The sequence below is a fragment of the Dermacentor variabilis genome, chromosome 4, assembly GCF_050947875.1.
Source record: "Dermacentor variabilis isolate Ectoservices chromosome 4, ASM5094787v1, whole genome shotgun sequence".
Lineage (NCBI taxonomy): Eukaryota > Metazoa > Arthropoda > Arachnida > Ixodida > Ixodidae > Dermacentor > Dermacentor variabilis.
Window position 1 is genome coordinate 142,043,417 of NC_134571.1, and position 24,113 is coordinate 142,067,529.

The 24,113-nt window shown below is 48.0% G+C and overlaps 1 protein-coding gene across 5 annotated transcripts in view; it reads right to left on the minus strand.

Annotated features, from left to right (window-relative positions):
* aop (ETS variant transcription factor anterior open) overlaps positions 1-9,629 on the minus strand; it is a 179,995-nt gene extending 170,366 nt beyond the window's left edge. For 2 of the 5 annotated variants that reach the window (XM_075690489.1, XM_075690488.1), the window contains exon 1: positions 9,185-9,627. The gene's annotated coding sequence lies outside the window, so the exon portion shown is untranslated. Of the gene's footprint in view, positions 1-9,184 lie in introns of all 5 variants that reach the window. The other 3 variants (XM_075690492.1, XM_075690491.1, XM_075690490.1) reach the window with 2 other exon arrangements.
* Positions 9,630-24,113: the final 14,484 nt, after the last annotated feature.

Below are 24,113 nucleotides of genomic sequence, written 5' to 3' on the forward strand. Positions count from 1 at the left end.
GCGGCGAAGGCTGTGGCCGTATGAAAACGGCCGCAAATATTCGCGACTCCAAAACCAGAGGCTTAAGAGGTTCCAAAAGTCGGCCACCCGCCCATATCGTTCCGACGCATCGCCCGTCGCACTGGACTCAGCGTCGTAGCCACATGTCAACTGCTCGTGCCGCGGTGTGTTCTGCGCATCCACTTTCTCCTCCTCTCTTCTACGCGCACTGATACCTCCACAGCCAAGTTTCATTCGGTGCGTTAGTTTTTGGCGCAGTTATTAGCTCCTCAATATCCTCTGCCGTCCTGTTCTCCAAGTTTGCCGCCGCGAACTGCTTCGTGTCGACAACCAACTAACCCGACAGTAACGTTGTCGTCTGGAAGGCGCCAAACGAAGCTCGCAGGAGCGGCGCCAGCGCTTCTTTCCGCGCAATTAATTAGCGTCGCATTTCGGAAAGCTTCGCGGAAGGCTCAGCGTGATAACTGCCGAAATAGGTGCTGCTGCAAATTTTAACGCGCCTCGATTGAATTCCGTGCTGCAACCGCACGCTTGTCGAATACGACACTCACCGTCACTGGTGCGCACTTCTGTTCCAGGTGGTCACTAGAGGCGGTGGGGGGGGGGGGGGGGGGGTAGAAGATAGAAATCGAGGCGGAGTAGCACGGCGACCAAGGCACTAAAATTAAGCTCCACAGGGCGCTTAATTGTCTGCTGATTTTAGGGCTTTGACAGGTGGACACGGAGAGCCCGTGTGATCCCGGCGAATAATAAAGAAAGAGGAAAAGAAACGCGAGGAAGCGGGCAGAACAAAGACCGCCTGCCATCCACGTTCCTTACAACAGTCGCGGTTTTGATCGAGAGGAAAGGTTTCGAAAGTGCTCAATCCATTATGTTCACTGTGACTGCACGAGGCACGTAATGCCATGCAGGGCGGCTGCGAAGACAAGCAGCACGCAACTACACTGTAAAATAATTTGCACCCTTAAACGTGAAAAAGGGTGTAAATGTGTCTATAACTCACACCCTTGGGGTGTTGGTTATACAAATCACACCCTACGGGTGTGAGTTATAGACACACTTACACCCTTTCTCGGTTTTAAGGGTGTAAATTATTTTACAGTGTATTACCCGTACGAGGCGCATAAAACCCATTGTGTGTGCTGGTCAGGCGCATTTAAATCGGAGGCAGTACGCGGCCGCAGTACCAAGACAATGTCTATACAAGTACTTATAACCGCTCGCACGTGCGCGGTGGTACGTCAGCGGAAGGCAAAAGTGCGAAAGTCTAGTTGGTCAAGGAACCAGCTGGCGGTTACACCATGGAATGGTTCACAACGTAACCCTGCCGAACAAAGCTGAAATTTCGCAAGTAGGAAGAAAGGGCTTGCGTGCACTAGATTCAAATGCGGCATTGAGCGCCTACACGTATCACGCAAGAAACAATTATTCGAAAACCATCGAAGGTGACTGTCGGAGTAAGCGAATATATAGCTCTCGGAATAGGCCGATTTTATTTCTTAAGGTCCTTGGATCAAAATGTCTCATTTCTCGGCTGTCGTAGAGGCCTCTCGTTCCGTCTTTCCAACTTCTGGAATTGGAATCACAAAAGCTGTTTGTTCGTAAGTTCTTTTTCGCCGTTGGCCGGTCGCCTTCGCTAATGATATGCACAGTATCAGGATTGGCTGGAATTTGCTCGTAGGAACATACGGTGTAAAGAAGCTTCATGTCGAATACGGGCCCCGTTCCTTGTTTCTGGCACAGCCATCGCAGCAGCGCGCTGGGTCGCCCCTTACCGGCCCACAAAGTTCGCCAATCTCTGCCGTGACGTCGGCGCCTCTGCGACCAACCAGCGAGGTCCGCAGACACCGGCGCCTTTCCTTCTTTTCTGGTTACTTAGTTCTCTGTGCGCTGGCTCCGTCTGCGTGGCAACCTTCCTTTCATCCCTACTGCCCTGCCCCTCATTAAAATTCCATCCATGACGAACAGAAGGGAAAAACTTAAAAAGAAATCTGAACGAGAAGGCAAGTATACGCCTCGAAGTGCGCTTATAATCTCACTTATAGTTGAATTCGGGAATTTATATAATGTCCGAAACCATATTGCGGGCTACGAGATGCCGTAGCAAAGTTCTCCGAATTAATTTCCACCGCGCGAGGGCTTCTTAAACGCGCAAGCTCGGGCCCATTATGTGCCGACCCACTTCAATAAATTACCGCACAGCACCTTCTGTGCTAAAACGAAATATAAGTTAAAGAGACTGCTAAGGCGTATCTGTTCGTAAAGGCGTACTTGTTCCGTTTATTTACCGTTATTGCTTGTGTTCGTGCATGTGACTGTGCAATTCCTTTGCACCATGACAGTTAGTCTGGTATATGGTTATGCATTATCTCATGGTAATTTTTGTTCACACGCATTGCTGTACTTCTGTGTTCCATTATGCTCAATGAAATTTCTTTTCATAGACACTGTATAAATTCTAATAACCTTTTTTGGTGTTCTATACTTGAGTTCGCTGCTTATAAGTGGTCTGTCAATGTACCGAGTATGGTTTTGCTGCCTGCCAGGCGCTGCCGCTCAAGCCTTCAAAGGCTTTGGCAGGCCTGTATGAATGTACTGATTTGATCACTGGCAATAAAGGTATTATTATTATTATTATTATTATTATTATTATTATTATTATTATTATTATTATTATTATTATTATTAATGCACCATACACGAGCGTTATTGCATTCCGCCCCCATCAGAATGACAAAGCTGCAGTCGGGAATCGCACCCCCGACATCGTACCCATGCAACAGAGCACCGTAGGCACCGAGCCACCGCGGCGGTTTTTTGTACCCTGAGTAGACGTTTCACGAGCGAATTAAATCGGCCAGACTCGCAACAGTGTAACTGACGAAAAAAAGGAAAGTTCAATTCGTCACTGCATACCTGGAACGTCAAAGCGGCGCGACTCAAAGGAAAAAGAAACAACGAGCGAGGAAGCAAATGTATACCTTTTACAGCCTGCCTGGCGCTGTGAGATTTCCCGACGACAAACAATCCCTCAAGCTTTCAGATTTGCCAACCGTCGCAGCCCTGTGACTAACCAATTTCAGTGAGCGAGCGAACAAGTGAAATGCTTCTTGGGACAAAAGGACGACTCGTAAACCTAATTAGGCTTACGCGGTACGTTAAAGCAGTGCTCGAACAACCTGACGGTACACAGTCCACCTTCCGCGGCGGCGAAGAGGCGCTAGGTCCCTCAGTGAAGATTTAAGCACTGCCAATTAGGGCGCGCGCACACGGCACAGCGACACAAAGGGGGTGACGCTCGTGTATGTGTATACGCACGGTCAAAGTCACGTTTCTTTTTTTCTTTTTTTGTACTGGGCTTGGCACCGTTGCAGCCTGGGAAGCTGGTGCTTTCCTTAGTTTCCTGCACCCTGCAGGCGCTATGTGTACAATAGTGCACGCCAAGACATATAGGGCACCAAAAGCAAGATCAAAGACGAAAATGACATTTAAAATCTCTCGCACTTATCTTGAAACACTTATGACTGATTCTGTTCTTAGCTAGTTGTGTTGTGTTAGTTCGAATAACTTGCGTAAGGTGTTTTAGTGAAGCTAGCTGAAGGTACACGTCCGAGTGCTTGCTCTTGGTATCAGTTGGCCATCCCACGTCGTGGGTTCACTTCTTCCATTGTGTTGCGCAATGATTTTCATCGAGCACATAGTTCAAGTGGCTGGGCAGGTGCTTTCCAGTCTTTGCAACCTTCGGAGTGAACACAAATGCCGACTCTGAAGAGAGAAGGCCACTAGCTGTTATGATGGAGCAGCGATGATTCTGTCCATTTCTTCCCTCGCGGACCTGGGGGTTCTTCGGGAACGTGTACAGTGTGAGAGGAAACGGTATCTTTCCGACAGACAGGAACAATCACGTGGCAGCTGCAAGATTCCTACGACCAGAGAAATCCTGGAAGGCGTTTACATCACATGTATTTCGGGCGCTTATCGTTCTTGAGAAGCACTCGAACACTTTACCACGATCGCGGGCTCAAGTCACTTAATAAGGTGCTTTTTTTTCTATCAATGTGCCAATGCTACCTGAAACTGTTGAGAGAGAGAGAGAAAGAGAGAGAGAAGGAAAATAATTCTGCAGAACTTATCTCACTATGAAAACCGACGTTAACGCGAATAGCACTGAAACAATGTAGCGACACACCGTATTGCTGACGCAGGGGCGCGTCATGTATGAGGCGTGTGTGCAGCCGGACTACTGTCTCGCGCATCCCTTTGGACACGCTGCGTCATCTAGCGGAGTCACCGCGAAGTGCGCGCATGGCGCGTTTGAAATATCTATACAGATATGACGCGGGTTCCATTGCGCCCAGCACTGGAGCAATTTCAAATTATATATATATATATATGAATTGAATTGAATGAATTGCTATTTATGCTGCGCCACGTGTTCACTTGTATGCCTTGTATATATTATAGCTTTTTTGCGTCTATTTCCCTAAGTATCCCTTCAAGAATTGTACTCCCTGATATGTTCATTTTTCGTGTATTTTACTTTATAGTATTAGTACCTTACGTTGAGTTTTACTCGTGTTATTTCCTTAAGCGTACCTTTGTGGCCTTTCATTACTTCAGTTGTTCCTTTTACATGTTTTTGGTAGTAATGAGCCCTGCATTGAGGCGTATCTTTTGTATTGCACTTTAGAAGGCTGTTTACTCTTTCTTTTCCCCCTTGATTTTGTACCCCCCTTACACAATGCCCGCATAGGGCCTGTAAGGTATTTTAAATATATATATATATATATATATATATATATATATATATATATATATATATATATATTTAGTTATTTATTTACAATTCTGCCAGTCTCATATAGAGACCATAGCAGGTGGGCATATGATTATACATACATTTCATGGTTTATATACCGAACGGTAAGAACATGAAAACACGTAAATGGAAATACATAAAACAGGTTCAATGCACAATTTTACAACACTAATAATATGAATAACAAGAGAAACTCACAGAAATAGTACACTTCAGGTTACATGTACGTAAGGATATATATATATATATATATATATATATATATATATATATATATATATATATATTGATTGAAGAGCGGCCCTGTTCATTGACTCAGGTTGGCGTGAAAGAGGTTCACTGAAGAGCTGCACATACTTAGTGACGCAGGTTGGTCCAAATGTTGGTTTCGAACACTGTTCTCTCAGCACAGGAGCCCAATGCCCCACCGATTAGACTACGAGCCACGCAGTAACCTACATAGCTGGGAAAACAGTAAGATAAGGGCACAGATAGACGCCGGAAATAACGTGAAGTATGTTAAGAATGTCAATCGCATTGAAACGGCCTTTTTCAGTTTTCAGCTGCAAGGTATACCTTTAGAAGTTCCTGAGCATACAATAGAAAGCCCATTGTTGCGCCGCCAAATATCGGGCGACCGTGCCAGAAAATGAATGCCATATAACAGACTCATGACAACACCGGCCCAACAGTTATGAGCTAAACTATGAAATATATATATATATATATATTATTTTTTTTTCATAGTCATATATATTTCATTTGTTGCAACTTCCGTAGATGTTTTAAGACCCGTTTGGCCCTGAGAACAATTTACGTTAAATATGTAAAACGATAGACAGACGAGCACGGATCAGGAAAGTGAGTGAGAGAGAGAAGAGAAGGAATTTGGAGCAAGCTAGAGCGGTCGGCCTGAGCTAGCGCTCTCTAGCCTGCTTTTGCACTTGGGCAGGGGAACGGGTACGTAAAGGTTGCACGAGGGATGATGATGACGTAGAAGGGGGATGCACTAGGGCGAAGGCAAGTTGAGCACTCTGATGGTTATCAGCAAAGTGCAAAAGCGTCGTAAAAAGGCGAGAACAAGCCGGCGTAGCAGCGGCGTAGATACGCTGTTTGTAACATGCATCCTTTGCGTACAGAGAAATTGGGTCGAGTGTTTCCTTTCCTTTGCGGGAAAGGAGCAGATACTTGCCTCGTAATTACAAACAGGCCATGTGTAAAATTACTTGTCAAGGCCGAAAGAACTAGCAATCAATGGCACGAAACTGAAATATTCAGGGCTGCTAGCGGCAGCATCGCATGCGCTTTCACCGAGTTATATCCATCGTAAAGCCAATGTGAAACAGGTGACGGGAAAGCTTACGACTATGTAAAGAACGGCGCTAGCTCTACCACATGCAACAACAAAGAAATGACAATAACAGAACGGGAGCACATGGGTTTGCTTACAATAGGTGCTTGGAGATGAGACCGGGGAGAGGGACCAGGGAAATGCGATCCTCAAAACTAACTACATCTTTAGTCTTTTTAAATAAAGCTCTGCTCTATGTCCGACTCGAGAGCCACTGAGGACCTCGCAGCTTCGAGTCACATGCCTTAAGGAATTGCAGCAGGTAACATTATCCTCGGCAGGCGATCGCATTGCATAACACGGCAATAGCCTACACGCAGTTCCGTACCATGAATGCCCCGAGCTGCCTTTCTGATGACAGCACATGGACGCACTTGCCTTGAAAGGAGCAGCTCGTTAAAGCAGGCGAGGTCGTATCTGCTACGTCACGAATGAACTGCATCGGCTGGCGAGTTACAACCGGCGAGGTTTCATTGCGCTTGAAGATTTACGTTCAACAAAGGTACACTAAGCAGCATATCAACACCGCAAGTCGGTCAGAAGGCTATGTTTGCCATTCACGTGTGCCAGGTTGTAAGCGATCAGTATACGCTGACGCGCAAAAAGAAAAAAGAAAAGAAAGAAACTACAAAGCAAAGCAATTTATCCATGAACAGCTTGAGCATGGTACGAGATCGAATTACACGAGACCGGCGAGAAATTACAATTACGACGTGAAAGGACTGACATTTGAAATATCATGCGAGCACTCATGAGGATAGGAAGCAGTTATGTAAAGCAGCGAGAACACAGCCAAAGTCTTCTGTGCAAGATATGCCACCTATCGCATCTAGAACTATTACAGCGTATATGAATATGCTAAGGGCACCTGCCGTGGTGGGGTAGTGGATTTGGCGCTGCGCTGCTAAGCCTGAGGAGGCGAGATAGAATCCCGGCCGCATTTCTATGTGGGCGAAATGCGAAGAGCACCCATGTACCGTGCGGTTGGTGCACATTAAAGAAGCCCAGCTGGTCAAAATTAATCTGTAATCCCCCGCTACGGCGTGCTTTATAATCGGATCGTAGTTTTAACGCACAATAGGCCACAATTTAAGTTTTATTATGCTAAGCGCACGGTTGTACATACACGTATTAAACGAAGTTACGGTTATCATCACGACAGCAAGCAAACTGACTGCTAAGGATACGGGCCCTGCCGCAGTGTTTGACGGTGCCATCAGCTGATTGCATAAGACGCACAGTATCTCCGGGTAGATTGGCACCGCCCGGATTCTAACAGAGAAACAGCAGGGTGTTTATGTATACCCATGTGCACCAGTGCAATACGACACGCGAACTTTCCCGTCAGAAATGAGGTGCTCAGCCAAATTGATGCAAAATATACCCTCGTGCTAAGGTTTGGTTGCAGCGTAGCTGCTTGTTTGGCACGACCCGAAACCTGCACATAAGTTATCCCGACCATTCATAGCAGCCGCTTGCTAAAAACGAAAGCGTTTTCCTAGCAGGCCATACAGGCCTTACAGGCCACGATAAATGTACGTAGGAGTTCAACGTATCCACGAAGAGCTGCACGCTGCCGCCGCAGCTGATGTCAACTACTGTCCCTCTACTAGCAGATGTCATTCCAAGCAAACACAATTACTGCGTAGCAAGTTCAGCAGCTGACGTCATAAACCCTTGCTCGTCGAGGACAGCCTGCTATAAGCAGCGGCGTTCCCAGTATGCCGGATGAGCCGTCTGCTACCCGAAGCACATTGAGCTTTGAGGAGTAACAAAAGAAACGACAACTCCTAGAGAGCAGAGGAACCTCATCTGGGAATCGGCAAAAAGCCTGCTATCATAAAGTTTACGAGGGAGGGGGGAGACGCGCTTCCGACCCGGACGTAAGTCGAGCAGATATATGCCCGCTACATCCAAGGCAAACACGCGAGCTGCCCGCTAGATCGTTGGCACGGACGCCCGTATGATAGCGACCGCCGAGCAGCAGGCGCCGCCGACGTCCGAGCAGGATCAAACACAGACCCTCAACCAGGGTCACCGAGTGGGCAAACGATTAGGTATCACGATCTCACACCACAAGCAACGCGAAGCTGTCACCGGCACCTCCAGTGTCGATCGGACGTGAAACCTTCGTTTCTGTCTAGACCGTACGGGCGGCTGAGACAAGGTGGATATAAAAAGCGCCTCGCTGGCGGCTGGCAAAGATTACGTCGATTATCTGACACTTGACGTCCCTACGCCCCACACGTTTAATGGCCGGGCGACCAAGACGACTGCAATCGTATCAGCATTTCATTGTTTATTCTGGTTAAGCTTGTCACGGACGAAACGTGTGACCCGAGCCGGAAACAGGCGATTCCACGGCGAGATAGGCCGCGAGCCTTACACTTCCTAGCGAAATCAGCACCGTTTCCGGTCAAGACTAGCATGCGTGGACGAGTCCCCCCCGTCGCCGAGAAACGGCCGTGATCGCGCGGGGCGCATCATCACGGTACAATTTTCTCGGGAAAACAGGGGGTGCGCCGCCTCGGCGTCCCATGAGTCACGCCGGCGCGTAGCATCTGTCGAGCACGTCCATAGGCTTCCCAACAACGCTCGAGCGCACACCACCAAGCCACGTTACGCAACGGCATCGCACTCGTACGAGCACACCAGCAACACACACGGGGCGAGCACAATATAACGCTCGATTCAAAAAGCGCTGCCAGCAGCAGACGCCACCTATCGCAGCGTCCACTAAAACGGATCGTGTTGTCGAGCGGGCTGAGGCACGAACGACGCGCGGAGTCGGAGCCGGGAGGGACGGGTTTCCGGCGCCGCTATTACATAACCGCGGCAGAGAAAACACACACAGGCTCAGCGGCGGCGCGGCGCGCCGCCCTGGGCGAAAGCAGCTGACGGCGCGTTCCAACTGAACGAGGTTTCAAAGGCACATAGCAGAAGCTCCGGAGCTTGAGACGCAGCGTCTCCCCAGGCACGCGCAATGCGACGAAGACGTCAACATTGAAACTCACCCCGTTGTTTACGCGTCGTCGCCGAGACGCGTCGAAGCCGTGCCGAGGAGAAGGGGAACTCCGGTTTTTAATCCATGCGGTGGCGACTGCGATGACGCTTCGCTCGTCGACGAACCCCGCGGTTGGCGTCGTGGTCGTTCGTGCTTTCCCTTGTTGCCGGCGTCTTCGTTGCTGGACATGGGAGGCACGTCACAAACGCGCGCGGGATGGACACGCACGGTTTGTCGGAGTTGGCCCGCCGCCGGCAGCGATCGTCATTCCGCGGGCGTTGTTGTTTCGCAGGCAAGCCCAGCACCGCGGCACTCGCACACTCGGTGCCCCTCACGTTCGGCCCAACTCTCTTCCTCTCTAAGCACCGGGGAGGTTGGGCCGCGGAGTGGAGGGAAGGGCACGCGCAGGGCAAGGGAAGCCACACAGAGAAGCAGACCGCTAGCAGCAGCGGCAACCGAGGAGTCGCGCGCACTTTCACCGCAAGGTGGCTTCGGATAGCGAGTGATCGGTGCGGCCGGAAGTCGGAGGGTGGCGCTGCGATCGCCGTTTCCGCCACTTTATCGTTTTCATTTATTTTATTCCGCTCTCGGTTCGCCTTCTTTCCGCGGAGGAAGTGAGGCTGGGGCAGGCAGAGAGAGGTGCGTGGAAAAGCAGAGAGTACAGTTGCGAGGTAAAGGAGTGTGCGAAAAACGCACAAGACAAAGAGCAAAAGAGCACGCGTTCTAGCTAGCGGGAGGAAGCTATTTCGCCTGCGCTCTACGCGTCGCGCGGGGCTGTCGCTGAAACGGAGCGGATGTGAATGCCTCCCGGTTGACGTCGTCGCCAACTGGGACGATTCGCCGTTACGTGAAATTGTTCGTTTTTCTGCGCGTGGCGCATGGACACGCTCTTGTAACAACGCCGGGAATCGGCCTTTTTATTTCTCTGGCGAACTCCGAATTCAGGGCTGCCACAATTTTTTTTTTTTAAGTGTGTGCTAAAGTGAGACAACTAAGTCGCTAAGTTCTCGCTAAATTTTGCTGCAATGTCAGAAACTGTCGCTATAGATTTCGAGTAAATTATAGGTAACGCACACTAATAAAGGAAGGTAGCCATATTCACTAATTAAATAGTAACACTTGTCACAAAATGAACCACTTTTTAGTAAGTGGAGTTGGTAAAAGATAGTAGTACTTTTACTACCTGGTGAACCTATCAAATAGCACTAATTTAGTACTACCTGTGCGTTAGCAATCTTTTGTCGTGGTACTCACTACCTCGGCAGTGCAGTTGCTAACGCACCTGAAATATAATTACCAGCAATACTGTGGGGCCTGTTCAATTTATAAGCGCCGCTCGCATTGTCAAATTCAGTAGATGGTATTCTAAAAGCATAAGGTAGAATGTCACATACGAAAAAAAAAAAAGACAACCGCATCCTTTCACCCTATATTTTAAATCAATTATTGTTATGCGTAAGGCTTACCAGGGGCAATGTTGCACAATGGCTCCGGGTAACAATGTACTACATAACGCCGTCAAGTAACGGTAAGCAAGAACCCACATATCGCATGTGTCACGTTGCGCGTGAAAGACACGTACAGAAAGAAGCAAGAAACGAAGATACACACACAACGCAAACTGTCAACAATTTCATCGGGATACCGTCGTGACCATCTTATAAATTGCCACGCCCCGACAAAAGTAATTCCACACGGTGTGCAGCCACTCAAAAATGCTATTTATTTCGCTGACAGTGCAGTCGATGCTGCACTGATGCACCTGTCTTCCAAACCCGAATAAAATAATGTGTGCTTCGCTTACGAGACGTGTCAATTCTCAGTTTATGCTTTCTGCAGTTATTCTGCAGTCGGGAAGCAATCGCTTGCTTCCGCACTCTTTGAAATGAATGGCTGACCATCCAACTGTTTTTTTTTTTTTTTTTACAATATTACCATGCTTGTGCAGCCTGTCGTCTATGCAACGACCTGGCTGTCCCACGTAGAAATACTCACACGTCAAAGGTGTACGGTGCACTATACCTTTATTAAACTCGACAAACTTGGTGCGGTATTTCTCATTAGGCAATTTCTATTCGCTGCTTTTCGGTTTCTTCATCTTGCGCTGCTTCACGAGTGTACCGGGTGCAGACAGCTGAACTTTTGCATCAATACGTTGGGCAATCATGTTTAAGTTGTGTGATATCCTACGAACGTAAGGAATGGTCGTTGTTTTTTTCCTTTTTATTCCTGGTTCCTGGGCTGAAGGCGTCGGATAACCTGCCTCAGAGAGAGAAGAGTCCACCGCTTAATTATTATTATTATTATTATTATTATTATTATTATTATTATTATTATTGTTGTTGTTGTTGTTGTTGTTGTTGTTGTTGTTGTTGTTGTTGTTGTTGTTGTTGTTGTGTTTTACGAGCCAAAAACACTTTCTGATTATGAGGCATGCCGTAGCGGAGGACTCCGGAAATTTCGACCGCCTGGGGTTCTTTAAAGTGCCCCTAAATCTAAGTACACGGTTGTTTTAGCATTTCGCCCCCACCGAAATGCGGCCTCCGTGGCAGGGATTCGATCCCGCGACCTCGTGCTCAGCACCCTAACACCATAGCCACTGAGCAACCGCGGCGGCTGAGTGCACCGCTGGCTACACTCGGCTAGTTGTGGTTTGAATCGTTAAGCTCTGTGTGCGTTCATAAATTGGGGACACGACTTCTCCAAAGCGTTCACAACAGAGATTTCTAATCACCCTCTTAATTAGTGTCGAATGTGGGGAGTTGAACGGAAGAATGGGTTTGTTAACTCGGGGTTCATAGCAACAATACAAATTGTTTGTCGCTAAATATGCTTGCGTTGCCGGGTGGTTCGTGTGCGGTTAGCAGTTGTTCTAAACATTTTTCAGCGATGGAAAGGACGTCAGGACGTCAGAGGCTCCTCGACTAAAATCAAATATGTTGCAGTCTGAAAGAAAAAAAAAATCGTCGACATATCTAAAACCTAATGACAGCTTTCTGGTTTAGCAGTACAGCGGTGAGTAATCTTGTCCAGGGATGATAGAAGTACATGACTCAGTACTGGAGCTATGCATGATCGCATGAATATGCCCCTCATTTTGTGAATAGTAGCGGTACTCCCACTTGATGAAGGTATAGAGTCCAAAGTTGAAACTGTAGAATCTCTAGAACATACCCGCACGCAAGTCCAGTTCGGATCACGCGAAAGCTGTTTGATAGCCCTTTCCGCAAAGTTTAGTATGTGGTCACGAGGCCACGAGCAGTAAAGATCAGTTACGTAATCTAAAAGACTCTGCGCTTTATGTGTATCTTCGTTCCTGGCTTCTCTGTCCGTGTCCTCCACAACATGGCCAAGTAGCAACCTTAGTGAAGAACATATATACAGAATAACGACAAAAATATTACGCGACACGCAATCTGAGAGCAACCTCAATAGAACATATAGCCCTCGTTAATGGGAGCAAATGCCGCACCGGTGAGCACTTATGTATTTGGATAAACAAACTTTAGTACCTACATTCTTATATGCTACTGACTGTCTGCACATGTGTGCTACGACGCCTCACATAACTGTTAATCCTAAATAACGAAAAGTACTAGAACTGACTCTAAATTGTGCGTCAGACTGTCACAATCACAGATTAATAAGCTACGACCACACGAAGTAGTAGTGGCTTAGCGGTTACCTGGTGAAAAGTACGAAGGAGCCTTTCTGGCTGGTATAACGGCTGCACTTCCTAGCTTTACTAGCCCTTGGCTAGTACGAAACTGGCACGCATGTAGTAGTATACATAGCAATATAGTACGTGCGTGCTTTTACTAGCTATTTAATACCTTTATGTTTGAGAGTGGGCATCGTGAACGCTTTTGATAAATGTGTTTCTCATGAGCAACCCAGTTTTCGAAGTAGCGAGAACACAATGGTCGCATGGGATACCGTGTAAGAATCGAGGAGAAACGAAAAAGAGAGCACGTGTGAATTAATGTCGGCCCACTGTCTGCATGTCCCAACGTGACATTCCGATTGTATAGTTGTGGTTTGTATCGCTGAGCTCTGTGCGTAAATCCTCGAGTTTGATGCACAGTAGCTTATACGGCTTCACTTGATCGTTGCTTTATATTTAACAGTGTAGGCATTTTGGGACACCATATTATACGCTATCATAGCGCGAATCATTTACCAAGACGTCTCACGTTGGTCTAGTATAGGGCCAAATCATGGGGGTATTGTGTAAGTGTCCACATGTTGGACATGTCCGTCGCGTCTGCTGCTGAAGTGCTGATTGGCTGGGGCAACGTGTCTCCTCCTCACGTGCACCTCAGCCCAGCCAATCAGAACTTCGGCAGCAGACGAAATGGACATGTCCACTGGGTGGACACTTGCAGAATAACCCTCCTGATTTGTCCGAAATTCATGCGATAAGGAAGCAGTGTTGAGGCCAGCGCGTACGAGCGCAGCCACTTCTGTGTATGCGCCTTTATACAGTCCATCTACGTTATAGTCCTCAACTCAACTGCTGCGTTCTAAATCTGACGATAAAACTTGTAAATGTCCACCAGTCGAACACACTTAACGCTCCGGGCAGAGCCCGGAGCGTTAAGAACTCATTCAAATTGGTTTTGTAAGGAATAATAATAATAATAATAATAATAATAATAATAATAATAATAATAATAATAATAATAATAATAATAATAATAATAATAATAATAATAATAATAATAATAATATAAAACATGCCCTTTGTGAGCACACTTTGAATGCTGTGATGGCCACCATTGCTTCAGCATGGTCACAAATCCTACGTGTCGTACAGTCAATTTTGGCCGCTCGCGTGTAGCTTTTGAATAATAATAATAATAATAATAAAAACATTCTAGAAGGCTATTTCCGAAAGAACTTTCACAACTTCGAATTCACTAAAATGCCGCCAACTGTCTGTCATCTCGCTAAAAGAAGGTTGTCGTTCGCTAAGTTTAAACATTTGTCGATCGCTAAACAGATAACACATTGGCTAAATGTAGCGACGAAATTGCCAAAGTGGCAAGACTGCATGACTCCTAGTGCGATGCAGATCGGTATTCAGCGATTCAGAAGTGATGACAATTTTGAATGCCCCCTCCCCTCCACCCCCCCCCCCCCAACAAAAGACGGGAATTATGCGTGTATTGGTTGTACTGTTCTGTGTATCGTTTCTTTGTTTTCCCGCAATAAATTTAATATCTACCCGAAATTGAACTGGATAACTTTTGTTATAATAACGCTATAATTGCGGATAAAGTCCCTCTTACAAGTTAAAAAAGAAAAGAAACGCTTTGTTCTTGTGAGGTGTCAGAATCACGTTTGAATTTTCGCGCGTTTCTCTTAATACCAATGGAAAACCGCTAGATGTCTCAATCTAAATACCTTACTGCAGTGATACTGTGGATATTGTCACATCTGGATTGCTCTTTTTTTTTTTTTGCACAGGTTGATAAGGTCGCGGCCAGCAACAACGTCACTAGGGGTGGCACCTTGCTATGCCCCACAGTGGTGGCGCTGTAGCAATGTGCTCTGGAGCGAAAGGTCGTGAGTTCGACTTATATACGGCCGAGGCAGCCACGTTCCCATCATAAGGAAATGAAACGTAGAAAGAAAAAGAAAAGGGGGGGGGGGTGGAAGAAAGAAATTATGCGGGGCCAACGCACAGGTTAGAATCTATGTGGGCGAAATATTCGCGAAAGCGGTTAATGAAATGCCATAAGGTTCGCCCGTTGCATTATTGTGTCTTCGACGTAACACTGCGCACTCGTGGCACGCATTGTTACACAAGTTGATTTATTTTGAATGTACCGGGCCACTTCTTGGCCACTGCCCCGTCGTGGGTTTGTGTCATAGGGCCCTTACAACGTAAAACTTTTACGATATGTTTTTTTTTTTATTCCGGTATCGCGACGTCAAACTTACACACCCGCCGACGCAAGCAGTGGGCGGTGATTCGCACTGTTGTTGGAACAGCCCAATCAAACGCTCTCCTCGTTTATAGGGAATCACTTTAGGTTTGCTTTCAAAGCGAATAGCTTTGCCGACCTTGACAGGTTTTTTTTTTTTTTTTTTTTTTTTATTTAGTCGGCTGACGAAAGGTCAGGAGCGCGCAGAACGACAGGGTTTTGGTGGGAGCGAGTTAGCGCAGTGAAAGTAGATAACCTTATGAGGACGGTGGGAGCGGCGTTTGGGAGTGGCCTGCTTCCCTTTGTTTAGCTTGCGGTGGCTTGTCGAAAATTGTGGCGGTGTGCAACAGAAGGTCGAAATAAGTGACGAAAAAAAGGATCCTCAACGCAGACGATTCGGCAGAGCGATGTCGTACGTATACGTGCCGACAGGGCTCGACCACGTTTTACTACCATGTAATTGTATTATTATTATTATTATTATTATTATTATTATTATTATTATTATTATTATTATTATTATTATTATGCGCCAAGAAATCTATTTTTCCCTGCAGCTCCAACAGTGCCAGAGCGATCGGCGGGCAGCCATCTTCCATTCCGTTTGGAACTGGGCAGTCTCTGGGCATACAGAAAAAAAAGAAATGCTGTTTTGTTCTGCATATTCATGCATTTTTAATGCGAACACGTCACTTGGACGTGGTGACCTTTCTCGGATTTATGACGTCGCGTGAAAGACAAGCGAAGTGGGTGCTGCCCGAAACCTTTTCACCGATAGCGAAGGGATAAGGGTGAAAGTATGTGGAATTATTGAACCTTTTCGCGGCGATCCCGTGGGCGCTGCCACGTTTCATCACGTGGGGACGCGTCCATTGCTTGCCTCAACTGCCTCCGTTGCATCCGCGTTTACAATGGGTTTGTATGGCACCGGTGGGACTTAGCAAACCTCTGTTTCGGCAGGTGTCGTAGACGGGTGTCTGGGTGGACGACACGAAGCTCTGGCCACAGCTTTATGCAGAGAACATGCAAACGCGCTTTAGAAGCTGGTTAAGCTATGTCCAAACGGCGCGAGCAGCGTATATGGTTCTTGTTTTAAAAGCGAGGCTAAATATGTATTACAAGCTATATCCAAACCTTCCGCTCTTGAATTGAATCGAGATTAGTGTGTTTTGCTCTTGGTTCCTTATTTGGAACATATTTTGAAGCAGCGGCTTGTCGCATTCCTGACTCAGTGAATTTCCTTGGTGCGGTCACTATCTGATTATTTCTGCCTGATAGTTCGCTGGTGTGCTCAGTTTCGATAGATTTGTTCTTGCTGCCCGCAAGACTTGAAAGGGAGCCGTTTTGTACATTGTAATACCTTGTAGCAAAGATGTATTATCGCTAGTAACTCGCTTACTCTTGTGGACCGTCGCGAAACATTCAGCTTCGACCATTCGGGCGCTATCGGTTCTTGCGTACTCCAGGGTAGCGTACCGTACTGCTGCCGAGAAGTAGCGACTCCTGCCTATCGAAGCTCGACCGACATTACTTATTGGGTAGCGTGGCGTTGTCGGCGGGCTGCAGGCATCCGGTAGACCATGGCGACCGAGCAAGGGCGAGAGGATTTGCTAGTGCGAAACTTCCACTGTTTATTCAAAGGTAGTTGAAAGAAAATAAGAAGAGCATGAAGTATGAAGTATCTCACAAGTACATTTCGGAGCCCCTTAAATAGGCTCTCTACAAGTGTGGGCGGGACCTTGCTTCCGTCGATGACACGTGACAGGCACCGAGAGAGGGCCCCTCCTCCTGCAAAACCGAGCACGGGTAGGAAAAGTCGATCCTCTTTTCGACGAATCCGGGGAGAAGGTTGGGTGAATGGCCTCTCCGGCGCCGTGGGGTCCGGCCAGAAGAGGGTAAGGGGATGACGTAGAACCCATGGTGCCACGACCATGAGAGGGGAAGGGGATGACGTAGCACCCACGGTGCCACGACCATGTAGAGAGTAAGGGGATGACGTATCGCCCTTGGCGTCCGGCCATCCCTAACACGGTGTAGCCCGTCATTTGCTGTGCGCATATGGTGCACATATATTCAAGTGTGCGCGCATTGACTTATTGACACGTTGGCGATAGAGTAGGCGTAAGATTCCGTGCCAGTTGGACTAGATGTGTTTAGATACTGTGCGCGAAACGAACAGTGGCTCTACTCCCTTTTTCATTGTTTAACGAACGGTTTTCACTCTTGTCGACGTTCAAGGGCTGAAGCACTCCTTTTGAAGGTCAGCGATGCAACGCTGGCGGATGGGCAAATTTCTGTATCCTCGAGGAGAGCCGTACATATCGAAGTGCCGGTAACACGTACGGACAGTTGCAGCAGCGGTTCGCGAACGTGACTACTCAGATTCATTTCATTCCTTAATGTGGCAGTCACTATTTTTGCAGCCAGCTACTGCACCCGTCTTCAACCCACGTGATTCAATCCGGCATGATTGGAGCACAGTAAGTTAGCGAAAACTCAGTTGCATTTCCGACAGCCGCTGACGCAAGGTGAAAGCGGCAATGGTTTCGTATTCGTGCGCTGTCGCTGAGGCCACGTGCGGCGCGCCGCCGAAAGCGCCATCTCGTTTCTCTACAACAAACTGCTGCACGAAAAGGCTCAATAGAAGCACGATTCTCGGTGCGCGCCAGACTGCGCGCGTACATTTTACGGTGACGGTTTGCCGCAAGTTTTTTTTTTTTTTTTATGTCGAACGACATCTGCATCAAACTCGAACAATTATTTTCTCCGTTCGAATGCCGCAAAAGCACAGCTAGCTCTGCATCGTTAGGTCCGCGGGGGCGGAACAAGTCACGTGAAAAAAGAAAGTGTTTATGCGAAGGAAATGTGCGTGCCCAGCCTATTATTATTATTATTATTTTCCTGAATTATGTCAGTTCGCTTTAAATGTCACGAATATCAAGTTCTGATGGAGTAATGTTCCACTAAATAATCCTTAATATCAAGAGTGTTCATTTCATTTTTTCAGGTAATGAAATGAGTTCAATTCTGGCTTCAATGAGGGCGAGCATAAACACTTATGGTAATGTAATCCTTCAGAATAAAAATTCGTTTAGTCAGCAGGAGGTTAGGTTCACGCTCAGGAGTAAGTAGCGACTGTACTTTATTGATCTCATGTAGGCATTCTGTTGAATTTGCATTCCGCACTTTTAATGCTGAAAGGATGTTATCTAATTATTGTCACTGTGTATACCGCGTTTACTTTTTACGATATCTATGTGTCAACGTAAGATGAGGAGATCATTCACACTATATTGCTGTATTATTCTGCACGTGACAATGTGCATAAAGCTGGGCTGTTCTTGCAGTGCACATCAATCTGAAAGGTGTTCGTTTGTAATAAACTGCGGTGTGTAACTTCCAGAAGCTGTAAAGGGGACTACGAGGGTCACCGCATCAGTGGCCTCTATACTTATTTTGATCACCTGGGGTTCTTAACTGCGCACCCAAAGTAGGGTACACACGCATTCTTTGCACGAAATCTTTATCGCAAAGCGGCCACCGTGGTTGGGAATCTAACCCATGGCCTCGTGCTAACCAGGGATGATTGAGTGGGTATATCAAATGGAAAATGAAAGCAATGAGTTCGAATTTTTCTTCCTGTTTTATTTTAACCTGCTATTTCTTCCTGTTTTATTTTTAACGAAAATTAGGCCTCTGAGATTGACAGGGCTTGCTAACCTAACTTGAAGATCCTTGTATCTTTTACAGCGAAGCTGTTAGCCTCTAGATGGCCGGGATTTTTCGTGGCGTGCTCACCCAAAACACGGCAGCTGGGAAAGGAGTTTGTGTTGAAGTTTCCGCGTAGCAGAATTAAGTTTTCTTGTACATTCGAATTACAATTTGGTGCTACCATGTGTGTGGGTTGTGTGTAAGTCGTACTTTACGGATTTTATGACACCGCTTATTTTAAGAAATTCATTTAGTTCAAGAACGCACTTGCGCCAGGCGGAGGGCGCACACGAATGAGGCTGCAAAACTCAATGAGCTGCAAAACGAGCTTTGTCTTTCAGTATATCCGCCGAAGAGAACTACGTTTTTTCTGGTGTATACGCGTCACAATCCGACGCTAATCATTTCTGCAGCTTGTGTGCAACTCGTACTTAACGCATTTTCTGACGCAATTTGCTTTTAAAGCGCCGCCCCTCGTAGTCCACTTCGTAGATTCTGAACGTTAAGCCCGTTAGTTTATATGTTCACGCGTGTCTGCTCCCTTCCCCCACAATGTTTCTCGGGTCATGGAGTCCCGGGTGGAGTAAGTCTGTCTCCGGAGACTTCGGGCCGGGGCGAACCTAGCACTAGCCATCACATGTGCTTGGCGTCAACAATACTAAGACATTGTCCAGTGTCCGAAGTGCTCTGCTCCAGCGTCAGCAGCGGACGACCGCCATCTATTCTTTGGTCGACGTGCTATGGGACAAAGACAATTCGCGACAGTGTACTTAAAGGTGTGAAGTTGAACAGTGATCAAGTTGAGGACTACGAAAGATGGATTATGGACAACAGATTTTATAAGTCACTGTTGCAGGTTCTCTATGAAACGGGCATACAGGCTTATATTTACCTCCATTATCACGTCATGCCACGTGGCAACCTAAGTGAAAAAAAAACATGAAAAAAACACTGCTAATCACTGGAACGACGGCGCAGCTTTATGGATACTTATCACATGCAGAGACAGGATAACGCAGAAATATAGTGTGAATGACATATTATTTTTCTAAATGGGAGCAACGTGATACCATCTGAATGTTGTGAGTGCTGCCTGCGTACTGCCGTGACATCCACGACCAGAAAAAAAAAAAAAAAGCCGATGCAACATGTGGCATGTACATCGGATATAGAGTGTCCTACACAACTCGAGCAAAGCGTTAAAAGTATGCGAATGCCACGTAGATGGACAGAACCAAGGTAATGTGCAGACGTCTGATCGTTCCCCACGTGCGGCAAGTTGGTTTTTCATCCACTTTCATGTGCAATAATTTATAATTTCTCTAACTCAATTAGTAACTACACGCAGTAACTACACGTTTCTTTTCGTTTCCCGTTGACCTGTTATTTGTTTTTCTAATATTTATGTTTGTGCTTCAATGCATACCGCTGATTTTTACAAAGTGTTTTGTTATCTTGTTTCAGTTTTTATTTGGAAAATTGAAAATTCCTGCCTGTGTACTGTACTGCCAAGTTGATAAAGGGGCAGGACCTCTGTCAAACTTACGAGCTTTTAGTCCTGTCTCCTTCTCTGTCCAAGAGAAAAATAACGACTGAATTGAATGGTCCCCAAGTTTTCCTTGGTGTCATTGTTTTTTGGCTTCTTAGGATATGACTAATAAAAATCGGGCCTCTCGGTTAACCTGCGTTCTTAGTGCTTATATATATATATATATATATATATATACTAGAGTATCGCTCAATGATTCATTGTAGCTTGTCCAGAGCCACCAACGACAGGCTCGTTTAAATCACTGTCGCCATCGCAGAGCTAGACAAAGCCAGATCACATGACCAAACAGCTCTACCGTTGTGGTGTGCTAGTTGGTTGGCACCACAGCTATCGTGGCTCAATTTTCGAGCCCTAGTCTTGAGAAATGCCTGGTGGAAAGTGAGTTTCAGCCATTTGGCTTCGCCACGACGAGCATGTTTGGCCGGCATCGGACACTACTAACCAGCGGGAACGATAACAACTCCTCGCAATCCTACTCGTTATCGCAAAACGCGCCACAGGGAAACTGGTCACCACGGCCATGCGGTTCGATGCCACTTCGAGATATAAATTCTCGGGGAGGGTGCCTTTTCTTCCCTTACATTCCGTTTCACCGCGGCCCTTGCGAACGAAAGCGATGAGTGGAGAGGGGAACCTTCTTTGTTTTTTTCATTATACTGCGCTGCCCTCTTCCGCACGCCACTCGAAACGTTCTGGAAGAGTCGGGAACTTCGCCGCTTGATTTGTGTACTTTGCGCTCATGTTGAGTGCTCGTTGGCTGTGTGCTTAGTGGATAGCGTTTAATTAGCATTCCGGGGCAGCATGTCGTTCCTGGAAGCCATGTGGCGCTCACCGACTGCTGCGTGAGCAGGCTTCAGTCCATTGTTGTGCGAACAGTGCTGCCGATAAAGGCGCGCCGACTTCCGTCTGCCAACGCGGCTGCCTTGGGAACTTGTTGTCGATGATTTCGTCACCTGCACATCGCTTTTTGTATTCCTCCTACGGATTCATTAAAGATTTCGCATATTCAAGCAGGCTTCGAGCACAGCCTTCTACGTCGGATTTGGCAAAGGGTGCATTTGTTTACATCGATATCTACAGCCACGGATCGCTGTTAGCGTTAAATATTGTGGACGTGGCGCATCGCTGATATGTATTAATGTCAACATTGTGGGGTTCTCACACGCGTGCTCTTGGGACAAGGGAACGACAACACAGTAGTCCAAACAATAACAAGGGCATTTATTGCACCTTTCATAGATCAATGCCTGCTAGCCGAGTTGCTATCCCGAAAACATGCCGATGGGCGCGCGATAAATCGCGGAAGTCCGACTCACCGCGACCGGATAGCGAGCGAATATGTTCGCCCCCATGCTGTATCCCAACGCCTGGTCGTTCGCGTGTACGGTCACGCGAACGGTGGCGCATTCGAACGAGGCCTCACGAGACCGTCTCGCAGACCATGGATCGGCGCACGCGCGGAACGTCCGCGCCGCTTGACGACCTCGAACCAAAGAGGAAGAGCTTTCTCCTTTCCGCTCCCAAGTAACCCCGCCGGTAGGCGGCGTTAGCAGCGCAACACTCGCGCCATCCCTCGTACTGCGCTTCAACTACGCCGAACGCCGCGAGTCCCAGGCCGCGCGGCGAAGCCGCATTGCAGGAGACGGGAGCTATGCGGGAGAACAAGATATCAGGCACACGCGTGAGAGTCACGCATCCCCACATCCCCCCAACCTTAAATCACTACATATTCCGGCGAAACATGTCACACGGTCTAACATCAACGCGTGATTCGCGAACAAGGTGGTACATGCAACAGTGGCCGCGCCGATGAAATGTCCACACGCTTTCCATAACATGCGAGCCGGCATTGGCCTTGGGTACACCGCTAGTCCACTGGTCACAGCTGCAGCTCTGCTGGCTCGACGGCATGATTCCAGGCCAGGACTCCGGAAACGGCGACGCAGTAATCCGCACGAGCAAGCGTCGCTCGCGCCCTGCTGGCGAGAGCCGCAGTAGCTATCGGTGACCGCCGGCTCTTTTCTACGCCGCCGAGGGTTGCGAGCTGGATACAGGCGGCCGCCGAAGTCGCTGCGCCGAACTGGCCACAGCACCACCATCGCCAAGGTGGCTCGATCGTAGTCCAAGGCAGCAACGTAGACGATGTGCAGGTGACAGCAAAGCAGGGGTGACCCCAATCACGCTGCGTACACTCAACACACTCGGCAAACACTAAAGTAGTGCAAGGGAGAGGAATTCTGCGTGCGCATCGCCCACGTGGTACGATGTTCAACTCGGCTAGCAAAAGATCGGGCGGCTACCCAGCTGCTAAGTCCACGTGAACGAAGCTCGCTTCCTTGAGTCGAACGAGTAATTTTAATTCGTGCGAGGCTAACTAGAATGAGGGGACCAAAGTGCAACACCTCAACGACACGGTCCACCAGTTTGTGTCCCTCCACGTGCGACAGACAGCTTCGTAAAGCCTTAAGCCTAAAGCGTCGCTACCTTGACAACAACCGGCATCCAAAAAAAAATTACCGACGATTACGTTACTTCCTAATGCGAAATTTGAGCGCAGCAAATAAGCTGTTTCACCTTTTCGATAGATTGAGGCAAAGAAATCGAGCAACACATGTATGCGCTATCACAGAATTTTTTTTTATTTTTCACACGTATTCCTTTAACAAAGACTCCACTAGGTAAGCTTCTGCTTCGGCGGCACGCACCTCTGGATTCTGACGGCGACGGCGCTGGGCCTCTGCTCTGGCAGCTCGTTTAGCAGCAGCAGCAGCAGCAGCAGCAGACGGAGGACTTCCATCGGTCGTCTCGCTCATGGCTCAGAAAGAACTGGCAGATAATTTCGCAGTGGCGAACGGCAGCGGCAATTTCGGCTCGGGCGGTGCACATATACAGATCCGCCGCCACCGATCTGGCTCTCTGATTGCCACCGCACAGGGCGAACGGCAGCGGCAATTTCGGCTCGGGCGGTGCACATATACAGATCCGCCGCCACCGATCTGGCTCTCTGATTGCCACCGCACAGGGGTTGCATTGGAGGAGGAGCGAAGAAAGGAATTAAGTTCGAGCCGGCGCTTTGACAACCGGAGACTCGCAGGAAGAGGGGGGAGGGGGGCGGCGTGTACACCCAGCGGCAAACGATGGGGGCAGAAGCGCGCGCAGCAAGCGGACAACACGATAAAGGGAGGAGGGAAGAGATAGCAGCGACTGACTGATGCCGCTGACGCCGATAGTGAGTCAACCCCAGCTGCGGAGTTGGTTTCAGGGACAACGCCGCCGATGCCGACACAAACAATATGATACCCTCGCTTCCGCAGCGCTAAGAACCAGGTCTAGCCGTGGGAAGGTGGTCACGTATTCGTCGACGTGCCGGGGCCTACGTGAAATAACCGGCGCGTCGGCAACTGAAGAGCACCCTATCCGCCACACAAGAACAGGGGGGGGGAGACCCTTTCCTCCTCTTTCTGCATGGCGGCGACGGTGTTCTATGCAGTCACGTTATCTTGACTCTCTAGCGGCGTCAGCGGCATCCAGCGGTATCAGTCGGTCGCTGCTAGCGCTGGGGGGATGAAAGGGGGGCGGAGCTGGTTACGAGGCCGACGACAACGCCGACGACGACGCGAAACCCAGGAACGGACGCCAAAGAGCTGCGCTCTAAAACACCACCCTAAATGGGCGCAATACAGGCAGCCGCGAGGAGACGTCAGCTCTGTTAGATGGTCCTACCCCGCTTGGGGCACACATAATCC